The sequence below is a fragment of the Gambusia affinis genome, linkage group LG07, assembly GCF_019740435.1.
Source record: "Gambusia affinis linkage group LG07, SWU_Gaff_1.0, whole genome shotgun sequence".
NCBI lineage: Eukaryota > Metazoa > Chordata > Actinopteri > Cyprinodontiformes > Poeciliidae > Gambusia > Gambusia affinis.
In genome coordinates, this window is record NC_057874.1 from 28863404 (window position 1) to 28875644 (window position 12241).

The following is a 12241-nucleotide window of genomic DNA, read 5'->3' on the forward strand; positions in this document are numbered from 1 at the left end:
TCTTTATTTCAACTTCATTTTGCTCTTTTAACTCCAGCAGAGTTCAAATCATCACAGCTGTTTTCTGTGAAAGAGCAAAACAGGGACTAAAAATTACTTAAAGAAAAAAAAATCAATTAAAAAAATAAAGAAAGAAATATTCAAGGCTTTTGTACAGTTTATTTTGGCATAACAAATAAAACAACTCCCTTGGGTTTCTGCTGCTGGCTCTTTTGGGACAAGTCTCTCAGACATTATTTATCAAATACCTGGAAGTCTTACAAAGCGTCCCTTGCTTGTAATATCATTTCACAGCGTATCTACTGTGATTTACAATAGCTGCCTAGTAAAAGTTGCATCTAATCAAGGTCCCAGAGTTTGGAGCCAGAGTGAAAAGCCATTTGAAGAGGTGATTTGAGGTGCTGGTTCTGGCCCACTGGGTTTTCTGGACTCCACAGTCAACACAGCCATCTGCCAGGACTTGTTAGAGCACTACAAGTTTCCTTCTGCTGACAAGCTTTATGGAGATGCTGATTTTGGTTTCCAGCAGGACTTTGTACCGACCCACATTGCCAAACACACAGAAAGCTGGTCCAGTGATCATGGTGGCATTGGCAGCTAACTGACCCGACCAGAACCCAGAGACAATCCTTGAGGCATTCTGAAGAGGAATATAAGACGCCCAATATTCTCATTTTCTAAGACACAGAGGATGCTTTTTCTTATCTTCTAGCCTGAGAAGGCCTTGGTGAACATTTGAGTTTTCGTCCTAGACTTGTCGTCTGTTTGATACATTTAAGCAGAAATTTTGGTTGCAAATCGTAGAACTGACTCAGCATGGTCTGCAGAAAGAGCAGTACCTCTTATTTGGTTAAACGTTTTTTGAGCAACAAAGTCAAACAATCTAAACTGCAACACTCCTTGAAAGAAGCAATATTAAACTGATTAAACTGATTGGGGTGATCTCAATTCAAATACAAAGTCTGTTTTAGCTGCCCCTTATTCTTACAGTGAAACATTGTGGTGTGAGAATTATTGTTTTCATTATCCTACAATAAGCACATTGATGCTTTTATTTTTATTTTTCTAATGTCAGCGTCCACATTTAGAAAACAACTTTACATCAACGGGATGGTTCAATCATCTAAACAGATTCAAAACCAAAACATATTTTATTGTAGAGCCCATATGTTTATTTATACAATCATTTATTTTGCAAAAGGTCTTTTTGAATTGATTGTTCTTGATTAAAATGCAATTCATTCATTACAGATTCTGCAAATTAGTCAATTTATTTTAAAAATTATTAGATTATTTTTATTTTAGTGGTGGATATTTTATTATATTATTTTATTATCCACTACTAATAAAATTGTTATTGGACAAAAATATCTGCGATGTCCAGGGTGCACAAAAAAGCATTATTGGAGATCCTTCCTTCCACCTCTCCCTTCTTTATATGCTCAAATATTTTTATTTATTTATGTATTTCTATTCTAAAACAATATGCACATCTTATACATTTTTTAAATAGTCCTACACAGTGCACATTTCTTTTGATCTGAATATGCTATTTTTCATCATTTTTACTTTTGGATATTCAGAGATAAATTTGATGTGCATACAATAACATATTTATATTCTATTCCATTATAATCTACAACAATATGAAAGTTTCATGTTTGTAAAGACAAGAAAGAATTGAAACTGTTCATTAGAAAAAAATGATTTCCTGGCTTTGCTGCCTGCCTTCTGTCTTAATGCTCTTTTAAACACCACTGATACTTGGATTTCAAACTTGTGTAAGTCTAATACAGGAAACCTAGTAAGAAATTGCTTTCAGTTTGCAGAGGGATTTTCTTTCAATCCTGCCTGATGATCAAAGGCTACAGCTGCTATTTTATTCACAGAGACTTTTGTCAAAATGAGCCTTCATTTCGGTGCAAAGACGGACTGCAGTAATGACATTCGGAGTGAGGGACTGCATGTAGGATTAGTGTGTGTGTGTGTGTGTGTGTGTGTGTGGTTGTTGGTGTGCATTAGCATTTGAATATAACGGTGTGTCATTTTCCGCGCACCAGCGATGTCCCTCTGGTTGAACGTTCAGTCGTTATTTGCTTGTTATTTTGCATAAGGAAACCTCATGTCTCTATTACTCTGGAATAACAACGGATTGTTTGATTTAAGTTTTCAATAGTTTTATGGTTTACTTGTTTGCCACCAGGAGCAGCATGATCCATATGCATAGCATTTTAGGCTTCATATTTTACGTTTAGTGCGTATTAGTGTCCACAGGCCTGGGACTGTGTACATATTTCATTATGAGGGTTTAGATGTCACGGCAAAGACACTGCACTAACCTGAAGGCTTTAATATGAAACTTAGCGCTGGAATGAAATAGCCTGTCAAAGACTTGATAGCCAACAGGAATTATGATAAATTTGCTATTAGTACAAATCCTTTAATTACAAGGGCCTTGTAATGGAAACTGTCCATCTTGCTTGCTGTGATTGTACAAAGGCTAATTTTCTTGAGAAAATGTTTTAAAAGGCCCTGGGGGAAATGAGTTTGTGCCGTGTCTTTATTAGAACATGTAAATGTGGTGAGACAGGCGGATTGACTGTCTCCAGCTCTCAGAAAGCTTTTTTTCTCTTATGCAAGGCTAAAATCACCTCTCCATGTCTGGTATTAAGCTTTAAGAGGTAAAGTGTCATATTTTCACATGAAAAGTACATCAAAACTTTCCTCAAATCTTGTCTGATGAAATGGTTAGTGGGCTCTTTGATTCCACGTTGAGGCCTACTCTTGTGTGCAGGCTGCATCTTAAAGGGGTGTTGCAAACAGATTTGACTGAAGTTTGAATTTGTGTATTGTATATGTGATTCATGATCAGAAGCCAGTTTCACCGTCCGTATTTATAGTTAGCTGATGTAGAAATACACAAAGAGTTTGACACTCTTTTCTGTTTTTTTTTTTGTTTTTGTTTTTTAAGGGGTAGTATTGTGTAAAATCATTTTATTGTTTAGCTTTATTTTATGTTATAATGTTATTCTCTCATAAAAAGGCATACCTGTAGAGTTAATTTTATTATTTCATGCATGTTTAAGAAATATTTGAATCTCCTGTTTGGGTTTGTAAAAAACTCTGGGGAACTAAGCACTGCCTTCAAACTGCGCCTCCTTCACTCAGCTCCTTCAGACTAGCAGCAGCAGCAGCAGTTAGCTTACACCTAGTGGAACTGTGCTCGTTCTATGAACTATTTCTCAGTCCAGTGCTCAGATGTAGTTCTTAAAGAGACAGAGGTCCAATTTTAAACTCTCAGACTGTGACCCTCCCTCGTTTGGACTGACTGTTCCATCCGTGTGAGGGTATTTCACATCCTGCCATTTCTCTGCAACGCTTCTCACACACGCTAATGCAAACTTGTGCCACCTCTCGCTCTCCCTCCCTCTGGCTCTCTGGAACAGTTTGGAAAGGGCTGATTTGAGTTGAAGTGTTAACACACTCTTCCTCCGGCCATCTGCCAAACACAAACGCTTGATGCCATGTTTGAAATCCCCTCAGCACACTGAATAAATGTTAATCTACCAGCCTCCTGTCCTCCATTCTTTTCCGTCCAACTCCTTTCTCTCCCTCCTCAAACGTTGCTCTTCTTTTCATCTCATTCCCATTTCTTTTGTTCTTTTCTTCTTTTTGATCTGCTCTTTCTTTTTCCTTTTCTTGGTTTTATTTTTTTTTTATGAAACTACTTTGTTACCCTTACATGTCCTGCTTGTATTCATGCCTGACACCTTTTCTTTTCTTCTTTCCTTTCACTTCTTCCCTCTTTCTGTCCATCTGTTCATGCTCTCCTACTGCCTCTGACAGTTTATGGGTTGAGGCAAAGCGCACTAGTGTTTCCTCGTCTCAGGCATCTGTCTGCCTTGATTTTCTCCTTCTGCTCCTCCTTCCTCTCCTTTTTTCTTGGTTCTTTTCCTGCTCTGCTCTTGGTTCTTCAAGCATTCATTCCCATATGCTCATTTATAATTCAACAGAGGCTTTTCTTTGGAAATAAATTAAATTTTTTGCTCAATATTTACATTTATGTAAAAAAGAAAATAAAAGTTGAGTGCTTCTGGGTTCCTGAGTGTTTTTACTTGCATAAAATTTTGCGTGAGACTGAGACAAATCTTTGGCTGTGAACAATTTTTGGGAGTTTTGCTTCAGAATCAAAGTGTGCTTAAGAAAAAAACTGTAAAGTCAAAACATGAGTGAAAATTTCCATCGAATTTCATGTTAGTTGTACTTATTGGAAGGCACTGCAATTGGTTTAAGCCATTAAAAGAAGAGGATGATCCCGGCTGACTTAATTAGGAGCCAGTTGGTAATGTTGCTTACATAATTCCCAAAAGAATTATAAAATTTCTAGCTTTGCATTATATTATTTCTTCTTGCCTTGCTGCAGCCGTCTTCTGTTTTTTGTTGCACCAGCAGTTCGTCTGCAGGTGAGAGGAAGCAGTTAGATGAAGTCCTGGGATGGGACCCAGTGCAGGTGGTGAGAGACGGAAGAATTTACGTTAAAATAGGACAATGTCTCCCACCAGATGCTTGACACTGAACTGTAGAACTCCAGAATGCAGCATCCTATGTGCAAAAGAAGCATTACTGTAGATCCTTACTCTTGACAGATCTTCACATTCTTGTTACTGGCATAGCTTTTCTCATTTTGGACAACAATATCCGTGCACATCTTGTACTTCTTTACATTATCCTACTCCATTCCACATCAACTTAACTTCCTGCTGGAATATATATTTCCTATGTGTGTAACAGTAAATGGTATGTTTATTCTATTCATCTCAGATCTGCAACATAATGCTGTTTTTCATGTCAGCTCTCAGGCTTAAGATGAAAAATAAAAATCAGCATCTACTGTAATACTGCTGCTTGTTTTGTCACACATAGCGAGAAAAATGTCCAAAAACCTTTGAAATAATCAAAATGAACTTTGATTTGAGTCTGTTTATTCAGTGGGAAGGAACTGTAGAGTTTACATAGAGAAATATTTCACCATTCCTGTTTACATGCTGGCTTTTCTGTTACGCTCAACATTTTCTGTAGGACAGATGCTGGTGAGATTATTAACAACAAAGTGTGTTTTGTAAAATCTCTTGGTCATTTGTATGTTTACCTAACATTTATAATATAGCTCTGCTTATGGGGCTGAAATATGTTGTTCTGTGAAACACAATTACATTCTGTGGAGCTGTATATGATGGATCTGAACATCTCCTCGCTCTCATCTTCCTGTTTGATGGAAATGGATAAAAATTCAGAAACAATCTGTTTAACCTGCACATTTATAATGATCATTGATCGGGTCATTGCTTGCTGTTATATCCACCTCAGCAAATAAAACGCAGAAACATCAAACATTTCTGTTATTGAATATATTTCCACCAAGCTTGCAGTTTGTTTTAATGCCTCAAAGTCGATTGAATGCGCTAAACTTTGATTTCCTTGTTTCAAAGGCTCTGCCAAAAGCAATGTCCCCTCCCAGTTATGGATGTCCATCCTCTTATTTATTCTTTATTCCAAAGTAGTTCAGCCACCGCTGAACTTTTTCTCACTCTTAGAAGAGCTGAATGTATATTCAGAAATAAAAAATACACTTGAAGAAATTACTTGGATCAAACTTATTAGACCTGAGGCTGAACTCCACTGAATTTTACTGTCAAAACTTTATTTTTTTTCTCCATGTCATCGTTCCTTTGTTGCCCTTTGCTTATGTTCTCTATCCAGTGTTTACAGAAAAAAAAAGTTAACCAAGCTGCTATAAACTTAGACACAGGAGGCAAGGATGTACAAGTTCTAATTATTTTAATTCTATAGAAATATTCCTGACGTTCCAAGCACTCTGTGATGTTTGTTTAACATGCCATGGGGAGAGTTAGAAAAAACAATAACTGCTAAAAAATACACACAAAGGCTTGGTGTAAAAGTTATTTATTCTAGTTTCCTGTTACGCAGTTTGACTTTTCTCTTCATTCTTTCTTTCACGTGTGTGGTTCTCCTGTCATCCACCGTTCTCCAGGTTCTTGACCTCCTATTACTCCCTTTTGTTCTTCACCTCCTCTCTTCTACTTACAAACAAACTTGCTCCTTTTGCTGTTCACTGATTTCCCAGTGTTCTGGTCGGTGACATTCATTAAAGGGTCAGTTTTTGCTAAACTCTGCGTGCTCCCAGGCGTGGTGTCCTCCCCCCCCCCGCCCCCCCCAGAGCATCGCCGGCGTGATCAGATTCCTCTCTCGCATCGTGTTGCTTCTCATTACAGCTAAGCTTACGTGAATCATTGTTTGCTGCAAAATTAAGAGCAAATAAAAGGATGTGTGAAAGTGTCTGTGAATAAGGAATAGCATCAGTTTTTTTAAACAACTGTTGCTTTGTGCTAATTTAACTTGCAGCCGGAGACGGCGCCTCTTCCTCCTCTTTTCTTATCCTCTCTGGCTTCGATTCATAACACGTCCGCTGAGCTGCTCTGAGGTCCTGATGCCAACATCTTCTCTGAAGTGTTTGACCAAAGAACCACAACAAATATTAGCATCCTGAGCAGGCAGACACACACACGGTTAGACAAGTAAACACACACTCTGCACTCCATATAAACATGAGAGCTCCAGCGAATGGGGATGTCATATCTGCCATCCACATGCAAACACACTCAGACTTCTTCCTTTCTCCATATAACCAGTATGGTTAACATAAATAACTGTTAGCAGTTATTAACAGAGACGTTATTCTGTCAAAAAACCTGAACAGCTTTGTGTAAATCTAGTGGGATCTTTTACAGTGTCCCATTTTCATGCCAATAATAACCGTGGGAATTAATATCCTGCTTAATAACAGCCTCCACTTATCCCAGAGGATTTTCTTCTAGATTTTGTAACTTGGCTCCAGGGGATTTGTCATCGAGACCGCCCACTAATGACGGACATTATGCCCTGGCTCGTAGTTGGCGTTAGTTTATCCCAAAGCTGTTGCATGGATATTAAAGTAGCCTGTTTCATGTTGGTACCAAACTGGAAACACCATTTTTCTGTTTCTGTTCGTTTGTCTGTGAGAATGAATATGTGACTCTCCCAAGATGTTGTAATACAATAATATTGTTATTTATTTGTTTTATCCGTGACAACATTCACATTTAAATATTTTACAACTTTTTTTTGTCATTGCTTCACATTAGACAAAAGTTCCCCACTTGAAAAATCAATTTCTAGACGATCAAATTTACCCTAAACCTAACCCTGACTTATTTAGTGGCTAAAAAAGACGAGTTCTCAGGGAGAAAACATCCATAATGTAATGAGTTACATGAATGTTGATTTTAACATGGTTTCTTAAAAAGTCATCAAATAAGAAATATAGTCTCATATGAGTCTTTGAAATCTTTAAGTGAGGATTTGAGTTTTTCTGTGTATTCCTTTAGGTTTCTGTGTCCATTGAGTCTCTGTGTCGTCCCGTTTACCCCTGGATTAGTTACACTGTTCTTCCTTTACCCTGATTCTCTCCCCTGTTTATTTAAACCCACCTGTGTTCCTTGTTCTTTGTCGGGTCCTTGTCTTGTCGCGTCAAGTCTGTTGTCGGATGGCTTTTAAGTTACCAGTTGTTATTCATTAAATTCATCATTCATTCTCTACAACCTGGCTCTGCTGCATCTGCCTCACCTCAGGTTGTATGTTTAGTAACATCTGATAGTTTGTACATTTTTGGATTATTCTAATAAAATTTTAATCTCATTACATTGTGTTTACAATGTCCTTGATGTTGGATGAAAACTGCAGTATTTAAAGGAATATACACACAGACGTTAAACTTTCTCCAAGAACCCATTAAAGATGAAAATTTTCTGCTCCTGAAACTGACTTGTTGTTAAAATCCAAACATTTATGTTTGGTTAACCACTGATTTTACTCAACTGAAATCCCTTTTTTAAGAACCGCTATAAAACTTAAACAAATCTGTAGCTTATGATCCTTGTCAAAAATATCAGCCTTATTAGCAATAATATGCCGACTGCTGCTTCACATTACTTGGCCCAGCAGCTCTACTTTAATGTTACATTTTGAACCATTACTGCCTCTGATTAGCTCAGTGATCTGTGTTGTGCTTTAGCTGAGTTTTCCTGATGACCAATGTGTGTTCCCTATAATGAAGTATCTACATCTAAGCCTATAAAGTTAAGTTGTATGTAATTGAATAAAGATGAGTCAATAATACTGCAGGTTCTTTATTGTAAGAAGTCTACACATGTTTCTCATTTGCATAACCTGCTACATAATAAGTTTTGGCTACACAGAAGCATTATTAAGAAATGTCTTTTATCTTTCTTGTAAACTAAGTGTTTAGACAGAAAACACAGGCCCTTTATGGATAAATAGAAAATAAATATCAGGAGTTTTCACAGGGCAAAATGTAAAACAATAATATAGATCATGGTAAACAGGTGATCAATATCAGTAGATAATAGCAATTCAGTCATTTCATTGAACTCTGACAGCACAGCATTCTGGGGGATGTAGGCAGAGGAAAGACTTTAGCTGCTCAACCTTTCATGGCTAGTTAAGCAAGGTCAATGGAATGAACTCACTCTCTCTTTGGTTACCTAGCAACAACGTCTTGGGTTGATTACAGCAGCAATTTAAGAACAAATTTCACTCCATGCAGTATTTTAAACATTTAAGAAAAAAAAACAATCAACTGTCTGTATCGACCAAGAAGAAACATTTATATTGATGTTTTTTTTTATCCTTGTCGTCACACACACTCTGCACTCCAGACCATAACCCTAAGTTATCACAATTTGTCTTTGAGTTACATAAGATGTGATTTTGTATGGCAACGTGTTTAAGTGCAACCAGGAAGTATTTTATGATGACTTCAAACTGATCACAAATAAAAACTCTTGATTTGCCACTTTTTTTCCTGAATTTTAGACGTTTTCTGTTTAACATAGACAGAAAAAAAAATTTTTTGATTTATTGGGATTTTGCCCACATGAAAACTGAAAACCTAAAACATGAGAAATTCTGGCTGATTACTTAAATTAAATAACATTTACTACACATATGCCAACATCAAGCAGATTTTAGGAGACATCTTGTGAAAGCTGAACTTCATGTTAGGAGCTTCAAAGTAAGCTCAGGTGATTTTTTTCTGGACTGTTGTTGAACAACATTTCTCACTTTTTAACTCTCATCAATAGTTCTTTCTGGTGTTTTTTTCTGCCTTTAATTTATCCTTTTTATACTTGATTGCATATCAGGAAGTGGTGATTGTAAAATAAGACGTTCCTCTATAGATGATGATGAAATGATTTCTGTTGCAGCTCCCTGTGGGGGGATGCTCACAGTAAATGGTGATAATTATTCTGGTTTTAGCAGCAGACGCATCATTGATACTCTTGATGATAATTGCTGTTAATCGTTGAGACGGCAGGCTGTAACTGGCAGTTTGTGAAAAGAGTCATGTAGATCCGTTTACTTTAAGTTTTTTAAATGATCCATAAGAATTTAGTTTGATTTAATTTTGGAGAGTGCAGGACAACAAGTGGTCAAAGGTCATTGTGCTAAAACCTCTGGGAGTTGATGTTGTGTTATCATGGAGAGTGAGGGAAGATTAACTGATGAATGAATCTGTGTTAATGAGATGCATCGCTGCAAGAACAATTATACCCACTACCACACACAACCTGGTAGGATTTAAACTCTTGAGCCTCTTAATTTGTCTGACCAGCTTCTCAGTGAATGTTCTTAAAATGAACCACTGCTTAATCAGGTTGCTCCTGTGATAACTTCATGCATATCTGCGTTTTACTCAGGAGGATGAGATTCAGGTTCACTCATTAATTCACTTAAACTAAGTTAGTCATTATATGTTTTATATAACTGCTGAAATCCAGATAAGTTCATTCTCAAATATGTTTGTGTCTTCCTAAACATTTAGTTCCATGGCAGCAACCACAGGTGAGTCGTTGTCTACATATTATGATCTGTACTTGAAGTAAATAATAAAATCAGGCTTAAACTAATTAATTCTCTTGGCATCTATATTGGCCTTTATTGTTGTTGGTCACTTTTCTTTTTCTGTGTTCATTTTGTGGCCCTAAAACTGCACTTTACTTTCGAGGCGCCCTGAACGGACCAACAGCTCTGCAGGGTGCCGTGTCATTGAGCTGAAGCTGCTGTTCTTTCTGCTCTCCATCTCTCTCTACTCAGCCTCTTTCATCTGTTTTTTGCTTCCTTGTCGTCCCGACAGCCGTCAAACAGCTGGAAACATGTTTCTGTGTGCCGGGGTGTGTGTGCGTTCGTAAGCCGACATCATTCCTGGGTTGTTTGACACATCAGCTGCAGGCAGCGCTGGACTAAATAGGCTATTACACACCAAACCACCCTTCACTCTCACACTTCCACACTAAGGCACATACATTATTGGAGAACCAAAAACAGCTGGAATACTTCAAAGAAAATGCAAACAAATCTGTCACAGCCTGAAGAAGATCTTTAAGTGGGAACATGCTAACACACCATTCAGTCTCTTACGTTCTTCCCTCCCTCAATCACAGTCGCCATTAAATTTCCCAACGCCCCGAGCCGAGCTGACAGCGGAGAGCATGCCATGTGTGAGCTGAGCTCTGAAGGGAGTTAACTGATTAAGTATATCTGTGACAGACACGATCCCTGCTTAGTGGCTACTGAAAAGGGAGGCGAGAGGAGAAGAGATGAGAACGAAAGGAGAGGATGGGACATAAAACGCCTTGTTCAGTATGTTCATCTCACTATGTGACCGTCCCTTAATCACCTGTCTTAAACAGCAGCTCCATCTGTTTCTGGAGACATTTAAAGTCAGTCAAAAGTAGCGTTAAAATTTGTTTACACAGATAAAGCACTTTTAATCGCTCTGGAAAGGGTAATGATGTTTTAATTGGCTTCTAAATTGATCAAAATGATCAACAGCAGCTTCTTTCACTGCTCTGAAACTCACTCACTCAACAATGACAGTTGAAAGTGTATTTTTGGTTAGATTAAAAAATGTCTCATAAACTGTCTAGAATGAGATTGAGTCACTTTATTTTTCCACCACTTTAAATCTTAACCCAAAGGACCGATGCATGAAATCCTCCTCCTCAAGCAGAAAAGCTGTTTTCTCTTTCTGGCATTTTTCAAGCGGCAACAAAGACAATAGTAAACAAAAGAGCCTGTAAGCAGACATCTTTGCTTATTGCCTTGCAGCTCAAAAGAGCATAAAATCTGCAGGAGCTTGATAAGGTTTTGTCCAGTATCGGTAATACGACGGCGACTTTGTCCAGAAGCCTTGACAGAAAAAAGATCAAGTGTTGCAGAAATAGCTGCCAAGTCTTTGTCCCAAACCACACAGGCCATGTATTACTTGTGTTTGGAGCAAGAGATGTTTGTTTCCCTAAAAAAAACATTAAAGATTTGCTTTCTTATTGGCATTTTGACTCTAAAAATTATATAAAATGTCAAAGTCCCTTCTGAACAAATCCTTATCCAGTTTGCTGTATATATATATATATATATATAGAACAAAATGTTCTCTGTGATGATTCTGGCATTCACAAAATGGAGATCATTTTGGTGGTCCTAACGGTAAAAGGGGTACATTTACTTTAATTTGATGTGAGAAAACGATTTTGTCTTTCATACAGCTTGTGCAAATATATAATTTCAGCTGTATTTCTGTATTAAATTGGTCTGGCTGTGTGTTATACTATATAAAGCTATATGACCTCTGATGTTGAAAACAACCCTCTCCTTTTTGCTGTATACCAAACAATCATTAGACTCTGGTTACTCCCTCTCATTTGTGTTCAGCAGCAGTCTGCAGGCTCTCACTCGGCTAAAATGTGATCTGATGTCTCCAAATTGCAGCTTTCTGCTACATTCCACTGACTCTGTGAGTCTGTCCATGATACAAAAAGAAACAATTTTATTTGGCCTTTTCGGGACCCCTCAAGTTAACAAGTACTCCACTACAAAAACTTTCTTACAGTGGCTGCAAGGATAATGACAAGAATTTCAAAGATGATGGAGGCAAATGAAAAGCAGAGAGTCGAGGGGCCAAAAGAGGAAAGAGAGGAGTTGCAAGGTTATAAAGAGAGGGAGACTCTGCCAAGGAGTGGAGCTCATTAATGAGTAATGGGTTGGTGACTCTTTGCCCTTGGACACCTCAGCTTCTGATGACTTTGTTGTTACTCCAGTCCAG

General features: G+C 37.7%; 1 protein-coding gene across 15 annotated transcripts in view; it reads left to right on the forward strand.

Moving 5' to 3' along the window:
* Window positions 1-12241, forward strand: part of ptprt (protein tyrosine phosphatase receptor type T) — a 294966-nt gene that overhangs the window by 249371 nt on the left and 33354 nt on the right. The gene's annotated exons all lie outside the window — the stretch shown is intronic.